The following is a 10689-nucleotide window of genomic DNA, read 5'->3' as shown; positions in this document are numbered from 1 at the left end:
AACATTGTATTAACATTTAAAACTACAAATTCAAACAAGGAATGGGAGATGGTCACCTCTGTTAAAAAAAAAAATAAATAAATAAAAAATAAAAAAAAATAATCGCATTCGGGCCCTCTCTCCTTTTTCGGGCACTTGGACTGGTGCTTACTTCCCAGAACTGCAACAACATGAATACATTACTATCAACAGACTACATACACACTTGATTTCTATTCTTAATCGATTACAATCAATGCATTATGTGGTGATTAGCAGCACGTCACAAATGCTGTTTGTTGACACTGATTTAAACAATCCCCAACATTATTTTAACTCACATGTTCAGTGTCATAGCCGATTGGTTTGACACCTTAACAAAGAGCCATGGCCACTTTTTTTTTATTATTGAAGATTCTGAATGCAATAAATCCAGGTGTACAAGTTGCTGGAAAAAAAAAAAAAAAAAAAAAAAAAAAAAGTAGAGACATGGCTTTCACTTACTAAAGTCACTGAATCTGAACAATGATAATGCCTTATAAATTGTATACCATCACTGAATAAAACACAAATTTCCCGCCTGTCAATTGATGTAGTGGCTTTCTCTAAAAATATTTGAATTGTATTGTCTTAAATCGGGACCATAAAGATTTTTGTTGAAATCCACATTTCCAGTGTCATACACTATTGGAATAGCAGGTCCATTATCAGTGAGGCATGCCCCAGCTCCAAACCTCACTGGGAATTTCTGAAAATCGAAATTCTGTGATTTTGTAATTTCACAAAATTTTAGTCTTTGACTATTTTTTTTTATGTTTCTAACTCACAACTAATATCAAAGATATCTGACCTTGAATAAATTGAAAAGATTTCCTCCATAGAGGGTTAGGAAGTGTTTTCAGTGTGGTATTGCAGGAGGGAGGTAACAGACCACTGTTCCAACTCATTATTGTAACGTGGGGAGTGAGGCGAGAGGCGAGCGGATCCAAATGCACGCTTTTTTTAAACAGGACGAGACAGACACATGGTCGAACAGGCAGGGTCAGAACAACAGCGAACAGGCATATATGGAGCGAGACACAAGAATAGTCCGAGAGGCAGGCGTGGGTCGATCCGAGGCGAACGTAATCCAGGGGGCAAAGCGAGGGGATAATCCGTACAAACGAGCGATAGTCCGAAGGCAGGCGACGAGACAGACGAGACGAGATGGCCAGGCGACAAAGCTAAACACAGGGAACTAGGGAACCAACAATGCAATAAACCACAACGATAAACACAACACTCCGTGATCAGCATGGGGAAAGTCCGGGGCTTTTATAGCGCGCCTGATTGGTCACAGGTGCTGACCCAATCAGCGCGCTGCATGACGGGAGATGTAGTCCGGGGTGTAATGCAACAGTCAGTGTGTAACGACAGGGCGAGAGCGACATCTGGTGGTGAGCGGACCGCAGGTCACCGACCAGATTCATGACAGTTATTATTAGGAACATGACACATGAGATAGTTGGCGACTTCATCATCCTAACATTAAAGAATACTCTTTTTTTTCACCAGTCCACCGTTCATATTCACGCATTGATTTTTTTCTTACCAGCAATTCTATCACACCAAACATTTCTGAAGCAAAAATCCATCCAATAGTTATCAGTGATCATGCCCCAATAACATTAAAATGGAATATAACTAGTCTAAAAAAACCCATTACTAGATGGCGATTCAATACATCCCTTCTGAAAGACCCAGACTTCGACAACTACTTTAAAAGAGAGTGGGCATGCTTTCTAGAAATAAATGACTCCCCAGAATCTTCCCCATCTCTTCTGTGGGAAACAGGAAAAGCAGTATTAAGAGGAAAAATCATCTCATTCTCTGTTTACAAAAAAAAGAAAGAAATTGAACAACAAGCAAAATTGGAGCAAAAACTTAAAGAATTAGAGGACATCAATATAAATAACCCATCTGAAGAAACACAGGATGCACTAAGAAACTGCAAATTTAAACTAAATGAACTAATCAATAAGCATACACAATTTCTAATTCATAGGTTAAGCCAAGAAAACTTCCACCATGGCAATAAATCTGGCAAATATTCGGCAACACAAATCAAGCAAAATAAGGAAAAATCAACAATCCCAGTGCTTATGGATGCAGCAGGGAAATTCACAATTTCACCAGAAGAAATAAATCAAATCTTTCAAAATTTCTACAGTAAATTATATTCCTCTGAAAAAGATCCAACTCAGACAGATATTAATTCATTTCTTAACAATATTACCCTACCTCAACTAAGTAAACATCAAGTAAGCACACTGGACTCTCCATTAACAGAACAAGAAATCTTAAATGCCCTTAAACTCATGCCAAACAATAAAGCACCCGGTCCTGATGGATTCCCTGCTGAGTTCTATAAGCACTTCTGGTCCGTTTAATCGCCACTCTTCTTCCGCATGATAAATGAATCAAAACAAAAATTTACACTCCCAGACAACAGGAATACAACCACAATTTCACTTCTTCTTAAACCCAATAAAGACCCAACATCACCATCAAGCTATCGCCCAATCTCTCTAATTAATGTAGACATCAAAATCATTGCAAAAGCTTTAGCTCACAGAATAGAAAAAGTTATGCCATCCATAATCCATCCAGACCAGACTGGTTTCATTAAGGGTAGACAAGCATCTAACAATACACGCAGACTCTTCAATTTAATGTACTACTCATCTGTCAAACAATCTGAAACCATCACTGTCACTCTGGATGCAGAAAAAGCTTTCGATAAGGTTAACTGGAAATTCCTGTTTTCCACATTAGAGAGGTTCGGTTTTGGGGAGTCATTTATTAACTGGGTTAAAATTTTGTATGCATCACCTTCAGCTACAGTCATCACCAATGGTCTCACATCACAAAGCTTTACACTACACAGGGGAACTAGACAAGGATGCCCACTTTCTCCTTCACTTTTTACAATCTTCAATCAGCAATCCATCAAAACAGTAACATAAAAGGAATTCAAACATTAAACATACATCATAAAATAAGTCTTTATGCAGATGATATATTATTATATTTGCAAGAACCCACATCATCATTACAAGAAACGATTAAACTCATTGAAACATTCTCAAATATTTCTGAATATTCAATCAACTGGAGTAAATCTGCTATCATTTCATTGCCTCCCACCAGCTTGGATGTGACATCCCAGGCAACACCAATCCCTCTATGCACAAACTATGTAACATACCTGGGTATCAAGGTTTCCCCCAGGCTGTCAGAGCTGTTTGAACTTAACTATATTACATTACTCAAAAAAATAGATGCAGATCTTCAACGTTGGATGAACCTACCACTATCTATTATGGGCAGAATATCAGTAATTAAAATGACTATACTTCCTAAAATAAACTATTTATTTGCAATGACACCAACACAACCAAATCTCTCCTGGTTCAAATCATTAGACTCAATCATTACTAAATTCTACTGGAGAAACAAGACACCAAGAATTAAACTAACTACTCTGCAAAAACCCAAAATACAAGGAGGACTGGAAGCACCACATTTCTACCACTACTTCCTGGCCAATCACCTACAATATATACACAAATGGATCCACCCCGACTTATCAGAAAATATATGGCTTGATGTTGAACAAACTATCTGTAAGGACATTAACATTTCAGAATTACCGTTTCACAAACAGATCATCAAAAAACACCATTGCTTTAAAATGCCATCAATAGCAGCAGCTCTGGCAGCCTGGTGGAAATTCCATCAAATCACAAACTCACCTCTTGAATTATCTAAACACACCCCAATTTGGAATAACCCAGAATTTACAGTAAATAAAAAAACACTCAACCTATGCACATGGGCAGATAAGGGCATCACACAATTTCAGCACATTTTTCATAATAATAATTTAGCACCATTCTCCCACCTAGTCCAGAAATATGGCATCGGGAGTAATTGCTTCTTGGAATATTCACAGATCAAATCATCAATCCAATCAAAGATTAACACTAAAGATATTAACCTAGACCTTTCTCCTCCAATCTCAGCATTAATCAATATATCTTCATCAAGAAAAATACTCTCCAAACTATACAAAATGTTATCTAACTCAGACAATACATTAAGTCTTCCAAGTACAAAATGGGAATTAGATTTAGCTATTGCTCCCGATGCTACTTTCTGGCCACAAATTTGCAAAAACATCTATTTCATGACGAAAAATACCAACTTACAACTTATACAATACAAAGTACTACACAGATTTCACCTAACTGGACAAAAATTATTTAAAATGGGTTTTAGCTCACAAACATGCTCACATTGCACACAAAATGCCCCAGACACCTATTTTCATGCTATTTGGCAATGCACCCCTGTTAAGAAATTCTGGGAAAATATCACAGACTCACTAACTACCCTTATGGGATGTCACATTCCTTTGTCCCCTTCCCTCTGTATACTAGGTGACATATCCATCATTAACTCCAATAACACAAATAATCAACTTCTTCTGGTGGCACTAGCTATCGCCAAGAAAACTATCCTCATGAACTGGAAATCAAAGAACACACTACATATTGCAACCTGGAAAAACTTACTTTTAGAATACATCTCCATGGAAAACCTGTCCAATATAATCAACACCAGCTCACTGTAATACAATAGAATCATACCAATCTTGGTTATCTCTCATAAATCCACACCAATTACAAATCTGTTGATCCTTTTTGTCTGAAGCCATTGTAAAAGTTCAGGAGGAGGCCGCAAACACGGGCTAAAACTAAAGCAATTCTATAAAATGTATTCTATTATTATTATTATTATTAATATTTATTATTATTATTATTATTATTATCACTTTTACTTACTTTTTTTTTTCTTTTTTCTTCTCTTCCTCTCTTTCTCTCTATCATATCCTCTCTCTTTATATCTTTCTTTGCTCTTTTTGCTGCTTCTGAGCCTCAGTTGACTGGTGGTCTGGCGGTGGGTGTGGGGTGAAGCCAGGGAACTAGAGCCCCAGCCTTTACCAACTCTGGTACAAAGTTCTTATCTTTGACCGGACCAGCATTGCGTGCCTCACTCTATGTTTTTAATGCACCTCATGTTAATAGATATATATATGGACATGGATAATGGAAACACGTATTTAACTCGTTCAGAGGGTAAGTGTGGCGGGAGTGTGGGGGTCATGGCTCTGAACGGGCCTGGTCCCACACTACACGTCACACTTCTTTTAATGCATTGCATACAAGCTGACACAGACAGATTCATGAATGCGTATGTGTGTGCGTATGTGCGTATGAGTGTATGTGTGTGTACATATATGTACATATATACGTATATGTACATATAATTGTTTACACAGAGTGGCAGGCAAGGCGGCTGGGTCTGCACTTTGGGCTCCGGGCCCCCAGCGCCCCCACTGTCAACCCGTCACTAGGCGGTGCGGGCGGGTCCCGGGTGACGCGGTCTATACTGAAGGTTCAGAGGCAGCCTTAATATATTGTATAACCTATAGCTTTATTATTAACGGCACTATTATACACTACTATATTATAATTATTATTATCTATATTGTTACGGGTGGGACAGTTTTTTATTATCATTAGTATTAATCATTATTACTATTGCCATTTTCTCCTCCTCCTGGCGCCCCCACCCCCTCCCAATCTCTGAGTAACGATTTTCACTACCCATCTGCCAACTTCGGGTCCTACCTCCTTCAACACTATCATAATGTACTGCTATTGCAATCACTACTATGTTACGCATTGAGCCTTCTCCTGTGTCTGTCATTCTTACCTACATGATCCAATATTGCGCGCACACAGACACTCACACACACACACATACTCACACTCACACACACACACACACACCAACAAGAACTATTATTATTACTAATGACAATATTACTATTTTTGTTTTATATTACTGATGTACATGTGGTACTTTCCTTTATGTTCCTGTGTTTATGTCATTCTCTGTTATATTTATTCAAACCTACACAAGCACATAAATTATATTGGTTGTCATGTATGCTTTTTCATGTATGTCTCTGTCCTGTACACAATGTTTTTCATGTTTTTGTCAATAAAAAAAAAAAAAAAAGGAACATGACACATCTTGTGCTGCAATATCCAGGATTCTGTGACAGAAAGTAAACAGACTCTCATTTCAGATTCTACATAAACATCTTTTAATCGTCTGTCTAGTGTCTCAGTTGCCTTTATGTTGCTCTTATTTAACTACGATTGTAAAACCATGAATGTACTACCTCTTCAACCAAAATAACATTTGTAAAAAGTTAACACCGGATTTACCTAAGACATTCATAGAGATCTTTCATCAGGCTCTTATTGTATTATCATTTTACTTAAATTAAAACAATGAATTACAACTACTGAATGAAAAACAGTATATCCTAAACATATGTAAACTACAGTATGAAAACAACCTCTATAAAACAGAAATATATTCTCCAATATTTAATAGAAGTGTAATAATAATAACATTTGTAATAAACACATTTATGTCAAATCACCATGTTGATACCTGCAAGCTAAATTACTATAAAGCTTCAATGTTAGGGTTAGAGTATAGTGATTTATTGTTCTAGGTTTTGCCCTATTTTATTTACGACTTTAAAAAAAGCAGAATGAGGAACATATACCAAAACAAAACCTCCCATGTTTATAGCATGTGGCTGTCAGTTGGTATTTGTGTTTGCCATGTGATCTGTTGTCTATGGTAACACCACCCCTCTTGTTACCTGATTATTTTGTTAGGGTTTACACCTGTTTTAGATTATTAGTCACACTACATTTCCCTCTTGTTTTCTATCCTGTGCCAGATTGAATCTCTGCTCTGCTGAGTTAACTTGGCTTTTGTCTCTGTTGATTGTGATCTTGTTTCTGCTGTGGTCACATCACTTGTTTTTGAGCTTCTGCCTTTTAGTTTAGTTTATTCTTTTCAAATGTAAGTGCCCTGCAAAGTGGACATCACAGGATATTCCGCCATGATTCCAGTTTGAAACAAGTGTATATGTTTCAATTAAAGGTCATTAAAGTGCGCGAGACATGAATTTAAATTGTATTTATTTACAGATGCATTTATGTCACACTTCACACTTTTCTAGTAAGATTCATCTGTGTGTGAAGACGTTGCAGGCAGTGGCACAGCGCAAATCCATGAATGAATGTTCCAAAGTGAAGTAAACTTTAATGGATTTCCCCTGCTCAGGGAGTAGGGAACAATGAATACTGTGTAGGGACCATGTCAATTGGAACACAGTTCATGCACGGAGCTCACTTCTAACCAGCTGGTTATCAGAATCAGGTGCGTTAACTAAGAGGGGCGTGCAAAATATGCAGAGCTGTGGGGCACGAGGACTGGAATTGAGAACCGCTGCCCTACTCCCTGCCACCATCCTCCCATCTCTCACTGCCCAGCACTACCTGCTGCCCTGCCCTTACTGTTCCATCCATCTAAGCCGCACTGCTAATATCAGTCTTGTCCACCAGTCCCAGAAGTTTCCAGTCAACTCAACCAGGCCTCTGCCTTCACCCTCCTGTAATCTCTATCTCTCTCTGCTGCCATCGCCATTCCCTTTTCCCTGGTGCTCATTGGTGCACACTTTTCAAAACTTTTGACTTTGGCTCAAATATACTGCATTTTCCACATTCCACGTTCCGCTTATGGTCAGATGCCTATTCTTCATTTTCCTTGTTCTGCTTCTTAGTATGAGTGAGTAAGTGTGTTGAGCTTTATGCCAAGTTCACACTACAGGATTTTAACCCTGATTTAAAGCTTGACTTCCAAGTTAGCCCGCTCACCGACAAGTTCGGCTGTGATCGTGGGGCAAATCGGATAATCTTCAACATTTTTGCCATGCATGTGACCTTGGTCTCTCCCAATAATAAGATTCTGCTAGTTTATTCTGACATGTCACAGTTTTTATGTCCAAACGGTCTATAGGTTACTACCTTGGCATTCAACAGTTTAAATGCACACCTTCCAGCCAAGTGAAGAATTGAGTATTCAGACAGACAGTGATATTAATAGAAATATACATATTCAAAATTAAAAAAAAAAAATCTAAATAAAATTAATATATTAAAGTAAGGTTTGACTCTGAACAGCATTAACAGCCCACTGTTTTTATTTGAACATAATACGTTTGAATCCACATTTGAACAACTGTAAAAAGAAACCCATGAACATTGAGACGTGTTAGATATAGTAGAAGCTTTTTAAATGGCTGATCTGATAGATTGTTCTTTTAATTACAATCACCATACACATATGCATTCGTAGATTACAGACCAATATAAAGGATATAGTCATGGGTATTGTTTTAATTTTAGGACAACTTTGATGAAAAGTTTTGATCTACTTCAAATGTTGACTACTGTGTATATATATAGAATATATATATATATAAGGTAAGGAAGCTGGCTATTTTAGGTTGTTCAGAGTTTCAGCGATAAAAGAGAAGCACAGCTGCGTCGATCATCTCTTTTGAAACACTCCATCCTATATTAGTACCATATCCTTCCCAGTCGAAGCCCGCAAAGTCCCCACACTGTCTAGGGGCAGCCTCAGGAAAGTGTCCACCTCCACCAATACAGAACTGCAACAATATGAGTACATTACTATTGACAAAACATACATTTGCACTTAATTTATACACATTGCATTATGTAGTGATTAACAGCATGTCACAAATGCTGTCCACTGACATTGATTCATATAATCCAAAATATTATTTTAACTCACATGTTCAGTGTGACAGCCGGTTGGTTTGACACCTGAACAAAGAGCCGAGGCCGCTCTTTCATTATTAAAAACTCTGAATGTGATGAATCCAGGCGTTAATATTGCTGGGAAAATGGCAGAGAATATTTTATTGTTGATGATCTGTCATGGTACGTCCATGCACACATGACATGGCTTTCATTCATTAAATTTGATTGGATCTGAACAATCATGATGCCTTGTAAACTGTACACCATCACTGTCAATTGATGTAGCTACTTTCTTTAAAAATATTTGAAAGTAACTGGCCATACCTCTTGAATTGGGACCATACAGTTTAGTGTTGAAATCCACATTTCCAGTGTCATACACTATTGGAATAGCAGGTCCATTATCAGTGAGGCATGCCCCGGCTCCAAACCTCACTGGGAATTTCTGGGAAAATTAAGATAAAAATTTGGTGTTTTTGTAATTTCACAAATATTTAGTCTTTGTAAATGTTTCTAACTCACAACAAGTATCAAAGTTAATCTGACCTTGAATAAATTGAAAAGGTTTCCTCCATAGAGGGTTAGGAAGTGATTTTCAGTGTGGTATCGCAGGAGGGATGTAGCAGACCACTGTTCCAACTCATTATTATTGGGAACATGCCACACAGACACATCTCGTGCTGCAATATCATAGTATCCAGGATTCTGTGACAGAAAGGAAGCAGACTTTTATTTTAGATTCTACAGAAACATCTTTTGATTGTCTCTCTAGTGTCTCAGTGTCCTTTATGTTGCTCCTATTAAACTAGGGTTGTAAAACTATGAATGTAAAAAATACCTTATAATCATCACTTGTAGAGGCCTCAGCTGTTCCGAATGTGACTGTGTTTGACCATGTCCCATCACCATCAGGCCGGTTTGGGTCGCTGCCCTGTTGACTAGACCAGCGATCACCAACAGTACACTTTCCATTTATGTTGTTTTCATGAACACTGGCAACCAGCGTCCAGCCGCCGCCCGCAGTGGTCATATCACAGAACGTCTGGTAAAGGACTCCTCTTGATGAGTTCAGATAGTACAGGCCATCTGCATGAACAGAAGCATTTCTGAGTCACTTCAATGCAGTTGTTGCTTAAGATAAAATATTAACATAAAATAAGCGTACCGTCATAAACCTGATACTTTTCATGCAGTTCCTTACAGCTTCTAGCAGCATATTTAATTCTGCCCTGAAGTGCTGCATCTTCAAAATTGGCCTTGGTATCACCGGTTTTGATACATGGTACGTCTTGTTGATCCACTACAGTGTGAGACATAAATAAACATACTGTGAAAAAAAAATGTCATTTTCAGTGTCATTGAAAATAAATTATTACATTTATTACTTACAGATGATCACACTTGCAGCCTCACAGAGCCATCAATTTAGTGAGAGGCTGAAAAGGATCCCTAAAAACACTGGTTTAAGAAACATAGTCTGCAAACAAAAGAAGAAAATTATTTGCAATTACGCTGCAAAGATGAAATTAATGTTATTGGTTCCATGTTTCTGTGAAAGACTGCTTACTAAAAGCATACTCTATATACTACTAATACTACTTACATGTTTAAATTTCATTTGTATGGTACTAGAATTCTTACGTTTCCTTCTTGTCTTGTGTTTCTCTCCTGTTGGCGAGCACTGTCAAGATTTTTGGCTTCTGGTTGAGTCCGGCAGTTCAGCATACTCAGGATACTTATACTTACTCGGGAGCGGAACAAGGAAAATGAAGAATAGGCTATCTGAGCAATAGCGGAACATGGAATGTGAAACATGAAAGTACGTTAGGCTCCAGATTGTGGAATGGGGTAGTATTTTGGGGTTTTTTGCTTTGGTAACCTTTTCTTTAATTTCCTCATTCTGCTTAGTCTCATTTGGCCCCGGCAAATCCAGGCCATCTGGTCC

The 10689-nt window shown here is 37.9% G+C and overlaps 1 pseudogene; it reads right to left on the bottom strand.

Moving 5' to 3' along the window:
• Positions 1-8476: 8476 nt before the first annotated feature.
• Positions 8477-10472, bottom strand: LOC127168698 (intelectin-like; annotated as a pseudogene).
• Positions 10473-10689: the final 217 nt, after the last annotated feature.

This window comes from Labeo rohita, chromosome 7, assembly GCF_022985175.1.
Source record: "Labeo rohita strain BAU-BD-2019 chromosome 7, IGBB_LRoh.1.0, whole genome shotgun sequence".
Lineage (NCBI taxonomy): Eukaryota > Metazoa > Chordata > Actinopteri > Cypriniformes > Cyprinidae > Labeo > Labeo rohita.
Note: the sequence above shows the minus strand (reverse complement) of the source record. Positions and strands in the feature narration are given on the sequence as shown.